Consider the following 12,860-nt stretch of genomic DNA (forward strand, 5'->3'; position numbering starts at 1 on the left):
TTTGCAAACTTTACAGCACTATATAAATGCTAGCTATTATTATAACTATTATTATAATAGCTTTATTATATATATTATATAATAGCTATTATCATAATCCATCAAAATCAATCAACACATGAACCACATCTGAGAATCTTATTCTATGTCTTCTTACTTCTCCGTCAAAAAGTGGGAAGTATGCTAATTATTAAGTTCACAATAAAAATGAATTCTTATTTTAAAAGAGTAAGGGTGACTGATAGGCAGTCTGAATATCCTCTGTGGGTACTTGTGATGTCAAAAGCTTTCAAAGAAGGCACTAAGCCTGTTGAGAGGACCCTCTGTGAAGGATATATAGAGCAACATGGATGAGAGATACAGAAAATGGTGGAAGCATTTCAGCAGTAGCATCAATGAAAAAGTATGAAAATAAGGATCTCTCCACCACAGACCAAAGTCAGCACAAATCTACATACATAGTCTTCATCAGTCTCCAGCTACAACCCCATGTGACCAATTGCCTGCTGGACATCTCCACCTAAATGTCCCACAGACATTTAAAACTCACTATGTACTAAATGAAATTATCTTCCACTCAAACTCACTCCTCTACCTAACTTCCCTGTTTCTCTCAAGGTGACTACCAATCACTTGAATGTTAAATAAATCAATACAAGTACTGCATTTAGACTAGATTAAAATTCTCAACCCAAAATATAGGATTATTTCAATAGGAAAGTCAACATCCACATGTCATTTCCACTAAGAACAGCTTTTCCAAAAAAATTTAACAATCCCTAGGAAGTGTGAGTAATGCCTACAAACCATGGATTTATCCAAGTAGCCAGAAACTATTTCATGACAAGAGAGAGATTTTAAATGTCAAATGCAGAAAGACAGACTGGAACCGTGTCTTTCTTTCATTCTGGTAGTAATAATGTTCTTTCATGTACTGCTTTGCAGAACAAAAAAGGATTTCCCTGGCTATGATACTGACCTCGTGTTCAACTAGAGATCCTCAAAGGCTCTATCAATATCCCTCAAATTCCAACATTAGTTCTATCAGCTAAAAACAGAATTTAAAAGGACTTGCCTATGCAGTCACATAATGTAACGACAGAGCAGCCAGAATACCAGTCATTGGGAATTGAAGCTGAGCCTACAATGACTTTCAGTTCAAAGAATTAATCCAGGAGTTCTATATTACCAGAAATCCCACTTCATAGTAAAAAGTATGAATAATAATGGAAATAAAGAGGATAACCTTAAGTAAAAGTTCTCAAATATAAAAAGCAATTGTCTTCCTAACTACAAAATCCTGTGATCCTCAGAAAATTTTCCTAAATTTTCAGACATGCCAATTGAAGAATCAGAGGCCTTATCTTTTATTGGCTCTTTCCTCTTTGATATGTTTTAACCAATTACTTACATGAAGGCCAAGATAGTATGCTTATCAGATTTGCTAATGACAAGAAGTTGAGAGAGACAGCATACACTACATGACAAATCAGGATCAAAAAAGAGAAAAAAAGAAGGCAAAACCAAAAAAAAAAAAAAACTCAGGAAATGAAATTTAAACAGAGGTAAATGTAAAAAGTCTTATGTTCAAAAATTCAACTGCATAATTAATAAAATTGAGGAGACACGAATATGCAGCAATTCACATGCAAAATACATAGTACATAGCACAAGCTCAATGGGTCATCAACTGTGTGACTTGATATTAGCTGCTTTGGCTGCTGTCTTAGATCGTGACAACAGAAACATAGTACTCTGAATGAAGTAGGATATAATTCTATTGCATTCTGCCCTGATTAGATTACCTCTGAAATTCTATATAAGGTTGTTGAGACCACACCATAAGGACATTCATTCACAACTGATACGCACTGCAAAAGAAGACAGCTAGTATGGTTATGAGAAAAGCAAGCATGCCATAAGAGGATGGTGTGAAGGAGTTGTTAAGTCCAGCCAGGAGAAGGAAAACTGGGGTTTGGGCAAAGAGATAATCATTATTACATTAAAGAAAATATACTTCTCTTGCTTTACCCCAGAGGGTATAATAAGAAGCAATGAGAGGGATATCTTAACTCAATATGTGGAAATAATTCCTAACTATTACAAATACCCAAAATGAAATTGGATTGCCTGACAAGACTGTAAATCTCCTTACCTTTTTTGGAGACTGTCAGGGATGCAATAGAGGGCATTTCTGCTTCAGGTATAGATCAGATGAAAGGATCTCAAATGGTCTTTTCATCTCTAAGATTCCAAGAAACACTAGAAGATATAGATGAAATTGCAGGATGACTACTTAGGTATTTTTATACCTATTGACATGGATTATCCTCAGGTTTATAAAGGACTTCTTATAACTAAACCTAACATAATATCTATCTTTTTCCAAACTTGAATTCAACCATATTTCAGACATATAACCTGTATCAAATTGTTTGCTGTCTCAAGGAGGGAGAGAAGGGAGAGAATTTGTAACTCAAATTTAAAAAAAAAATGTTAAAAAAAACTTACATGCAATTGGGAAAAAATAAAATATCACTTTCGAAAGATTTCTATCATAAAAGGTACTTATTAACGTCAACATGACTAACTCAAGGGGAGTATATCACTCCTGAAGTTTGCGACTGCATGTTTCAAGAATCAAATACAATCTGTGGCATAAGACCACACAAAGACATTTGTGGTTTATTTGGCTATCATTTGCCAAAGTCCTTCCTTCTACTTTTCCCCAAATCTGCTATCATATCCACAGATTGTATATGGTACATTCAGCAGGAAACCTGTATGTGCTATATAAGGGCTACAAACTAAACTTTAAGAAATAAAACTAGGAAGAATTAAAACTTTAAACACTTGGCTAAAGTAATTTATTTTGCCAGAATCTTAATATCTAGAATATCTCTGTTTATTGCCCTGAGATTGGCTCAACTGTGCAGGTGAATAAACAGAGAAGTTAATTTCTTGCTTTGATGATCTTGTTTATTTTGTCTCTTAGTAAGCTTCAACTTCTCCAACCCTGAAACCTGCTGAGACCCAGAACTGCAACAGTCCAACCCAAACAGCTCAAAACCCAGATCCACCCAAAGAGCAAGGCCAAACACATGATTCTGCAACATTTAAATGCCCCCAAAGGAGAAAAACAATGATTTTTAGAGAATACAAACATCATTCCTCGAGAAATAAATAAATACAGATTTAAAAGTTCAGCAGCATAAACGTAATAGGGCCTGAGTGATGTTTCTTTCTACCTTCGTATAGTTACTGAAGCAAGTGTTTTATAAACCTCAAAGTTCAATAGAAAAGTGAAGGGTTTTTTAGCGGTGTTTGTTTTTTGGTGTGGGAACCTGTGATTTCATCAGTATGGATAACCTCCAGTGAAGCAACTCCTTCCATCAATGTGGACAAGCAATCATCTGTAATTGATAACCTTAGAGATTGAGTGACTTAGTTCATGGACACAGAGCTATTAGATCTCAAGGCAAAATTTGAACCCAAGTTTTCCTGACTATAAGGTCAGCACTCTAACCACTACATCAGGTTTCTGCTTATTATTAAGTCAATTTTATTATGACAGAAAGCACCATGAGTCAGATTTATTCATCTTATTTCCAACCCCCTTGATTTCTGTAATTTTTAACTCTAATGAGTAAGAAATCAACTTTTTGTGGATCTTCAGGTTCTGTTTTTAAGTCTCATTTGTTAAGTCAGATCCAGCTATTTACATTTTACTCCATAGAACATTTTATGTAGGTGTTGAATGCCCATCTGTTTCCAATAGACTCCAGACATTTAAGTGCTTCCTTGTTTCTGGATTTTGCTTCTGCCAAGTAAGAAGGAATCTAAATTCCTTCTAGGTGAAGGCATCCATTTCTGACAAAGGGTGCACATTTCTGCTTCTGACAGCAGGATTAAACAATGAATTATTGGCAACTTGGCATGAAGTTGAATCTACCCATATGATATCATATACTCTGAATTTTAATTAAAATAGGCAACTATTATGGAGCTGCAACAATGGACCTTACAATAATGGCTAACATTCATTTTCCTCCTTCATGAGATCTGTTTGTTTTTTAATGAAATATTTTTTAAAGAAACATCAGAGAGCATTAAGTGTGTATCTCACACAGTATTGTGCTTGGCATTGTGCTGAACACTCAGCTATAACCCTTGGCTTCTGTGAATTAGTAATCTATAAATACTGGCAAGAAAATACTGAAATATCTTAAGTTACCAGCCCCCAACTCACTTCAGTCATTAAGATCATGAATTATGAGCCATAAAGACTTCATACAAATGATAAATACTCAGCCTTGGGACAGCTTGCTTAGATTTACATACACAGAGTTGGAGATACCTATTAAAAACAGCTTCTTAAAACATGTACACTGGTCACAACTGAACATAATAAATCTTAAAAAGCTTGATAGTTTATCACTATGAACATTTTGCTGCACGTGAAACAAAAAAATAAATGTTTAAATTGGTAACTTAATTCATCTTTGCCCAAGCTCTACCTGTATCTCTAAAGATCTGTTAAAAAAAATTTCTATAAAGATGACCATTTTGTTTCTAAGTTTGGATTATGTAACCTAATCTATTGCTTGCTGAAAAAAGCCATATCTTAAGAAACCATTTTGGCACATGTTTTAAAACTTGTGCTGTTTAAACAGATAATCTTGCTTTCCCAAAAATAAACCACAAACTTAAGCCAGATACAAATCATGGTAGTGTTCTTCTTGGACCATACTGGAAATATTTTGTAGTCAGAATATCAGTGACTGAGGCTGCTTATTTGTATACCAAAACCAATTTCAATATCCTGAAATACTTTCTATGCTGGCATGGTGTATTAGTTATAGAGATGCAAGAAAATATAAGAAAGAAACAGAAAGGAAGAGGAAGAGAAAGAAAGAGAAGAGAAAAATACTCAATCCATTTAGACTATATACTATGATTAAATTTACAAAATGCAAAAATCTAATGTTTCACTACTCCCACACCTTTTCTAATGTCTAGTTTCCACACTAAATTTGACTATTAAGATATTTACAGTGGAGATTTATCAAAATACTCAAAATCCCCTTTGTCCTATGTGGCAATGGGTATTTTTAAAACTAAACTAATTTAATATAACAAATATTTAAATGCTTAACGTGATGTTTTACCCCCACCAAAAATACAGCCTCCTATATGATTAACGTTGTAGAAACCAAAACTATTTAGTTACACCATAAGCCTACAAAATGTACCAAGGCACCCACAAAGGTAAGGCTCTCAGGAGTTCTGAAACTAGTAACCTTGCCCTGTCATCAAAAAAAAAAATCTTTCATTGATGCAACTAAATCTGAAAGATCTTTCTGTCCAAAAACAAACCAGTTTCTTTCAACTATATTTCAATGATGATTTTGTTAATTTTCTAAAAACATTTTGAAGTAGAAAACACAAGCTCTGACTTTCCTAGAGACAGTCTCCTGTCTGTCTCTATTCATCCATGCTTCTTAGGGGCCTTTTTCTATTACTATCTCATTTATTTTAATTTATTACAAATCCATCACCTAATTTAGTTGCCTGAGAAACAAATTAATGAATTCTAGTCCATAGCCAATTGCATAGTTTTCCAAGGAATTTGATAGTAAAAAGGCTCTAACCTCAAAAACTCTACCACTTTTCTCCTTATCTGCTTTAGCCTTACTCAAATACAATCTACAAATATTAAGCATATACTGTGTGCAGAGCACTGTGCTAGATCAAAGGAGGAGATATCCTGCTTAAGCATGACAGAGACTGTTTCCATTGCAAATTTATAGTTTTGAGGTAGGAGAGAAGCACATAGATATAAAACATATTAAGAAATTATTTTGTTTAATTCTGAAGTCTATGTAGGATTGTTCCCATTTGTGCTGTAGTGGTAAAGGTGACAGGTTTAGAATTAGAAGATGCAGGTTAAAATCCTGACTCTGCCACTTACAACCCACGAGCATTTATTAAGCACCTGCTTAATCGCAGACACTGTGCTAGTTACTAAATGAGCTCTAAAAGTCTAAAGCCCTGTGTTCTAGTCCCAATATAAATTCTTACAAGTAATACCACTTTTCTGAGTCTCAATCTGGAAGGTGAGATCAATAGAGCTCATTGTCAGGGGAAAGTGCTAGAGCACCCTTTCTCTAACACTTCCCACCACCACCACCACCACCACAATTAGCTCTTTCCTTAGTTACCATCATGGTAGTGTGAGGTGTGTTATGCTAATGAGAGATGGGTGATGCAGGCCTTCAGTACCATAGTCTTTTACTGTTGTAAAATCCATTCAATTAATCTCCCCTTTAAATCTCAATGCACAGCTACCAGCCTTCAAAATGGTACACAAAGAGGCATTCGTCAAGAATCTGTACCCTGCCATCCCCCAGAACTTGTGTCTGCAGTAATGTAAGCTAGGGCTTAGCAATGTCACCTAAGAGCGCTGTGGCTGACAGGCATGTAACAGGATCCTGGTCAGCAGGTTGGAAAAAAACAGCATCCACTGGGCCTCTGCTGAATCCCAATTCAGTGTTGCAACTCAGAGTTAAAAGGAAAGATGTGAGTCTCAGTCACTTAATTGGAAAGTTGGGAAGGGGTGGGGAACAAGAAAAAACTTGCATAGCATGTCTTCTTTGGAGCTATGCCATGTCCAGTTTGTGTGGTCCTGTAGGAGTTTGATCCAGATCATCTCCTGCAGGTGAAGTTACTTGGGAGAGTACTAACCTATGGGCTCTACTTTTTTCTTTGTTCTCCTTGTTCTTTATGCCTCCACTGGCTAGGATAATAAAATGCTAAATAACTGGCTGGGGAAGGGAACAATGATACAATTTGGTTGAAAAACACTCTTCTGACAAAGCTCAATTATCTTCATTCTCTTGTTTAAAAAAAAAGACTTTCTCATCTGAAACTAAAATTCTAAATGGAAGGAAAAAAAAGAAACCCACAGTTCTCTGCTCATTCCACCTGGGTGATAGCCTCTAGTCCCAGGCTCCCTGCCATTTGCAGAAGAAATCCCTAATGCCGCCAGTACTGCTGCCACCACAAAACAGGACCACTGGCTCTCCAAAGTGAAGACTGCCCAGCATTCTGCCACTGGCAATATTCCACCAACACCCAATTCAATTCAAGAATCATTTAGGGTTTTCTTCTCCAAATACCACACTTTTAGATGGAAACCTTGTTAGTGAAAGAATGACAGGGAGCTTCTGTTTGGGCAACATGGGCTTCTCTTGCCACATGTTATAATAATTAAGTCAAAGCAGTAAATTGAAGATTAACACTTGGAAAAAAAAAACCTTTGGAAAAACATTTAACAGATATCCACGCAGCTAGTTGTGTGGCATAGGCCTTTCTTGACCATGCACATCTTCAACACTGTCTCTTTATCCAGAACATTTATCCATATAAAAAATTTCTTATTGATGTCATCATTTCCTCAATAGTGATTCTAGATACTTAAATAATAATCACTCAAACACCACAACTTGTTCAGTCATTCCCCAATTAATGGGCATGTCAGCAATTTCCAGTTCTTTGCCACAAAAAGACCTACTACAAATATTTTAGAACATATAAGTTCTCTTCCTTTTTCTCTAATCATCTTGCATCCAGAGAAAGAACTAATAAGTAGAAGCATGTATAGAATAGTTTTACATATATAAATACATATTTGTGCCTAATAGTAACTATGGGGAGGGGAGGAAGGGAAGAAAAAGGGGAAAAAAAAAGTTACATAATAACGATTATAGATTTTAAAAGGGATGGCAACTTGTACATAATAGATTTGCAGTTCCATGTAAAATCATATTTTTTCTATTCTACTATATTATGGAAATGCTTGTTTTATTTCTTAAGTTCAGAATAAAATATTTTTTAAAAAAGGACATAGCCAAGAGTCCAATAGGATGAGAAAGCATAGACAGGTTGGAATCTGCATCATTAGAGGGAGTAACCAGATTTACGTGATTATACATTTTACAATGTATCAATGAAATAATTATTCATGCAACAGATATTATAGATTTTATTTGCAATCAGATTGGTTGCATAGTGATTTTTAATGTAAAATTGGTTTTGTTTTGTTGTTTTTTCCATCAAGTGCTATGGAAAAATATATATATATATATACATATATGATCTCTGAAGTTTCTTTACAATAATGAGAAGGAAGTACAGCATGAATCACCATCCCATTTTATGGAAAAACAAACAGAATTGAAATGTTAATTGATTTGCCTAAAGGTATACAGTTATTAAGTAGCAGATCCTGGACTAATCCTTGCCTTATGACACTAACCACACCATATTGCCTCTAAGTAGCAAGGAATATAAATCTCTACATTTCTAAAACAAAAGAAATCTGCACTGTCATCAATACGAATGAGGCGGGAGAGAGAGAGAGAGAGGGAAGGAGGGAGAGGGAGACAGAGGGAGAAGGGGGGAGAGAGAGAGGGAGAGATCTAGTTGTTCAAGATAGAGCATATGTTACTTTTTAAAACTAAATTTTTAAAAGATTTTTATATCACGTCTTCATTCCAATTCACCTTTCCAGTCTTATTATTACTCTTTTACATACTCTGAAATCCAGCCAAACTGGCCTTCTCTTATACATCACAATCCATCTCTCATATCTCTGCATGGGCTGCCCCTCCTCACCTTTACCTAATGAAGCCCCTAATTTCCTTCAAAGCTTAGTTCAAAGTACCATCTTTTACATGAAGCCTTTCCTTATTATACCCGCTGCTAATGACTTCCGTCCCTCTCTAACTATATTTTTGTTTTGTATATATCTTGTATAAGCATATATATATACGTATATATATACACACACACATATATACATACATACACACATATACATACCTACACATGAGGTTCACACAAAACCTACATTTTTCTCCATCAGTTGATTATAAACTCAGGGACAGTTTTACTTTTTTTAAATTCATATTCTCCTGGCCTGGCACAAAGTATAGGAAATGATTGCTGATTGACTCTAAAATTACCTGGCTACAAATATTTTTGGAACATCAATTATCAGAGAAAAATATCTCATCAATAGAAACACTTAATGGTCAGCAATGTTCACAATAAGGGTTTTTTTTTTAATCTAGGGGGCTTTCTTTTTCTTGCCACAACAGACACCCCCAAAGAATAGACTTGCTTATAGACTTAAAAGTATGGTAGAAATAAGGCCACTTGCATTTAACTCATAGGGAACTGAAGATGTATCAGAGTTAATGTCATCAGAAAGACCAAGAAAATCAGTATAGCAGCCCTTAGAACCAGTATTCATTGTTGTCAGCTTCTGATCAAGAGCCTATATATGTTTTCTCATATTTGTATTCCCAGTGCTTAGCACAAAGCCTGGCATATAGTAAGTCAAAATTAGTAAATGCTCTATCACAGGCTAACAACTGTACAATAGTAAACAAGCATTTATTAAGCATCCGCTATTGGCCAGATACTGTGTAGTAAGCACTGAAGATACAAAGGAAGGTGAAAACACTGCCCCTTTCCTCAAGGAGATCACAATTCTAAGGGGACAGACAACATGAAAATTATGCACTTACAAGCTCTATCTATCTATGGAAGGTAAACTCAAAAGGAAGGCACTAGTAGTATGAAAGAGTATGAGGAAAGATCTTTTGCATAAGGTAGAATTTAGCTATGTGTTGAAGGAAGCCATGAAGGCCAGGATCTGGCTATGAGGAAAGAACATTCCAGGTAGGGAGGACAGCCAGTGTAGTTGGGAGACAATACTGTGTGTGAGCTGGATTATACAGTAGATAAATGAAAGTAAGGTATAAGAAAACCAGAAGTACAAAAAAGGGACAAGTTTTGAAGAGTTTTAAATGCCAAAGAAATTTATGTTTTTTTTCCTACAAGAAATAAGAAGTAACTGGAATTTATTGAGGAGTAGGGTGGAGGCAGCTAAGTGGCTCAATGAATAGAGGTCTGGCGTCAGGAAGACTGGAGTTCAAATCCAACCTCAGATACTTACTGTGTGACACTGGGCAAATCACTTACCCTCCCTTTGCCTTAATCCACTGGAGGACGAAATGGCCACTCCAGTGTCTTTGCCAAGAAAACCCCCTGGAGAGCACTGAGGTGCTATGGTCCATGGTGTCATGAAGAAGAGGACACAAGTGACCACAAAGGTGGTGTCACAGTTATACTGAGCTTTGGGGAAATCACTTTGGCTGCTACGTGGAGGACGGACTGAAGTCAGGAGAGACTTGAGGTCAAGAGATCACCCAGCAGGCTAATTCAATAGTCCACAGAGGAGGGTGATGAAAGTCTTACACCACAGTTGTGGTTGTGTGAGTGGATGGATGTATATGATAGAATCAATTAACATTTTATTTTTCCCCCTTAAATCAAGATAACATTCGGAGGGGAAGGTCATACTCATTCAAATTCACTCTAATATTCATTTTTCTTATTGACTGATGAATTTATGAGAAAAATATTTTTACCAAGCAGAACCATGGTGCTTGGTCATAAAAGGAAGTACAAGAGTATCAAATCTTGTTTGTAAGATGATTTGAATTTGCCTTTCATGAGGGAAAGAAAGACAGGACTGACGCTTTAAAAGCTTCTGTCCCTCAAGCTGACAAAGCTAATTATACATTTCTCTTCCTCAAATCCAGAGTACAGAGGTTAGGGATTATGTTTTTCTTCATTTAAAAAAAAAAATCTGGTGACTTAAAAAACGTGAAACTTTTATTTTTAAGAAAAATTTTCAAGTAGCCAAGTGGCAGGAGTAAAAATCTACACAGCTTTCCAAAGAGAAGAAAAAGGAAGTGGAAAACAGGAAAGAAAAAGAAAAAAGGAAAGGAAAAGAAAGGAGTAAGTTTCATGTGAGTGTTTATAATACTATAACTTAAGCAATGAGGATTTTTTCCCCCTTGCTGGAGAGTGCACACTGTCCATGCCAAGTCTTGGCTTTAGCTTTTACAGCCTACTTATTAGTCCCCTATGGAAATGGTGACAGACTGTTGGCATTGATGGTGGCTCCAATATGAACAGAGTTGAAAAAAGTGCAAGATTGTGGCCTGGAAAGCTACTCTCTCACAAAATACTATGTTTATGTAAGAAAATAATCCAATTATTTAAATGTGAAAAACAAATCCTTAAAGATATACCAATTCCAAGTGAGTATTTGAGCACCTATAATACCAGACATTAGACAAGCTTTTTTTTTTTTTAATATAGACTCCAACACAATATTTGGGATATACCTGAGGCATAAAAGCCCTCTGCTGGCAAGGGTATACATGCCCAACTGCCCTGTCTCTGGCTTTTCTCAGCCCTACTCAAAGCATATTAAGTTGTGTGTGATGTACTCAGGTTACCCCAAAAGTACCTCCCCAACAAATTCAGCTGTCTCCATAATACGTTCTTTTTAAAGGATGGATTGTCTAACTTTTAACTATTGCCACACTTGTCTTGAGTTATAAAATTATAAATAAATAAATGGACAGCCAAATAGGATGGCTTTTTGGAGCTGTGACTTTTCAGCCCACAACAAGAAGGGGCAGAGTCATAAATAACTGCTCCAGACACTACCCAGATGAAAGAACACATTCTCTTTTGATGTGGAAAGGACCTGGGGTCATGCTTCTGTCTTTTTAAGTTGGGACCATACACCGTTGTAGTAAGGAACCAAAAATAAAAGCAGTTACTTTAATGAAAAGCAAATTGTTACAAAGTAATAGGTTTATAAAATGTTACTGTTGCTAAGTAACTGCCGCACAATACCAAAACCAGAAGCAAAACATCATATATATTTATCTCCTAGTACCTGTATGCAAAATCTGTCAGAAAAAGCTTTATTTTGAACTTGGGTATTCAGCACCCATGTTGTTTATATACATTATTGATCTACTTATTCCTTTTGGCCCAAATCTATGTAGCAAGGGGCTTTGAAATGTAAGCCCTTAACTGTTACACTTAGTCCAAGATAAAATGTGAATAAAAGGTCAAGATGAGGGAACTGAACAGCTTCCAGGATACTCCATGTGTTTGCAGGACAATTTCATTTTGTTTTTAAAGAAGCAATGTGATAGATACGATACACCATGAATCTCTAACTTTTATCAGCTGGGGGGTGGGAGTGGGGAGTTACCTAAAGCAATCAGTTTACAGCAGTAGTAGAGGAAATTGCCTGAAGTAGTTAAAGGTTAGGACTCAGTCAGGGACACACAACTAGTAAGGATGAAAAGTAGGAATTAAACTACTAACTAGGTTTTCTGAGAAGATTATATGCATAGAAACACACAAACTCAATTCAATATAACCATATTCACATAACAAGCACTAAAACATATTCTACAGCTAGAAATCAAATTTGGTCTTACTCCATATTTTGGAGAATACGTCTAGTCTAAGAAGCAAAGCTAAATCAGGAACAATTTTATTTGCACTTTTATCATTAATACAAAATCCCATTCAAGTCAGAGAGATACATTCCCAGATTTGGCCACAGGGTGATGAATTTTCCAGTGATTGCAGCCCCCGAAGACTGCCTATTGAAGTCTAAAGGGGCAATGATCTATCTCTGTGGCCATTGTCTCCACATGGCCAAAATCACATGTCCTTGAAGTACAGGAGCAAGTAATCATCAGTCCACATATTGTTTAGCATTGAACCAAGCCTTGATTTTAAAAAAAAAAAAAGACATTTTAGGAGAGCCTCTTAAGTCAATGGAGGTGGAATTAAGCAAATCAATATATTTGAATAAAAAATTACAAGTTACTAAAAATAGTTTGGCATAGTATTCAATCATCAGAAACCCTTCAAGGTGCTACTTTTCAGTTTTTCCTAATCCCAGCATT

The 12,860-nt window shown here is 35.8% G+C and overlaps 1 protein-coding gene across 2 annotated transcripts in view; it reads right to left on the reverse strand.

Annotated features, from left to right (window-relative positions):
• The window catches only part of RSPO2 (R-spondin 2), a 258,597-nt gene that overhangs the window by 138,265 nt on the left and 107,472 nt on the right, over positions 1-12,860 (reverse strand). Inside the window, exon 1 of one of the 2 annotated variants that reach the window (XM_027849993.1) lies at positions 2,156-2,187. The exons of the other annotated variant lie outside the window; for it this stretch is intronic. The gene's annotated coding sequence lies outside the window, so the exon portion shown is untranslated. Of the gene's footprint in view, positions 1-2,155; positions 2,188-12,860 lie in introns of those variants that run through there. 2 annotated transcript variants of the gene reach the window in all.

Source organism: Vombatus ursinus, unplaced genomic scaffold (genome assembly GCF_900497805.2).
Source record: "Vombatus ursinus unplaced genomic scaffold, bare-nosed wombat genome assembly UNPS02008961.1, whole genome shotgun sequence".
In the NCBI taxonomy this organism is placed as follows: Eukaryota; Metazoa; Chordata; class Mammalia; order Diprotodontia; family Vombatidae; genus Vombatus; species Vombatus ursinus.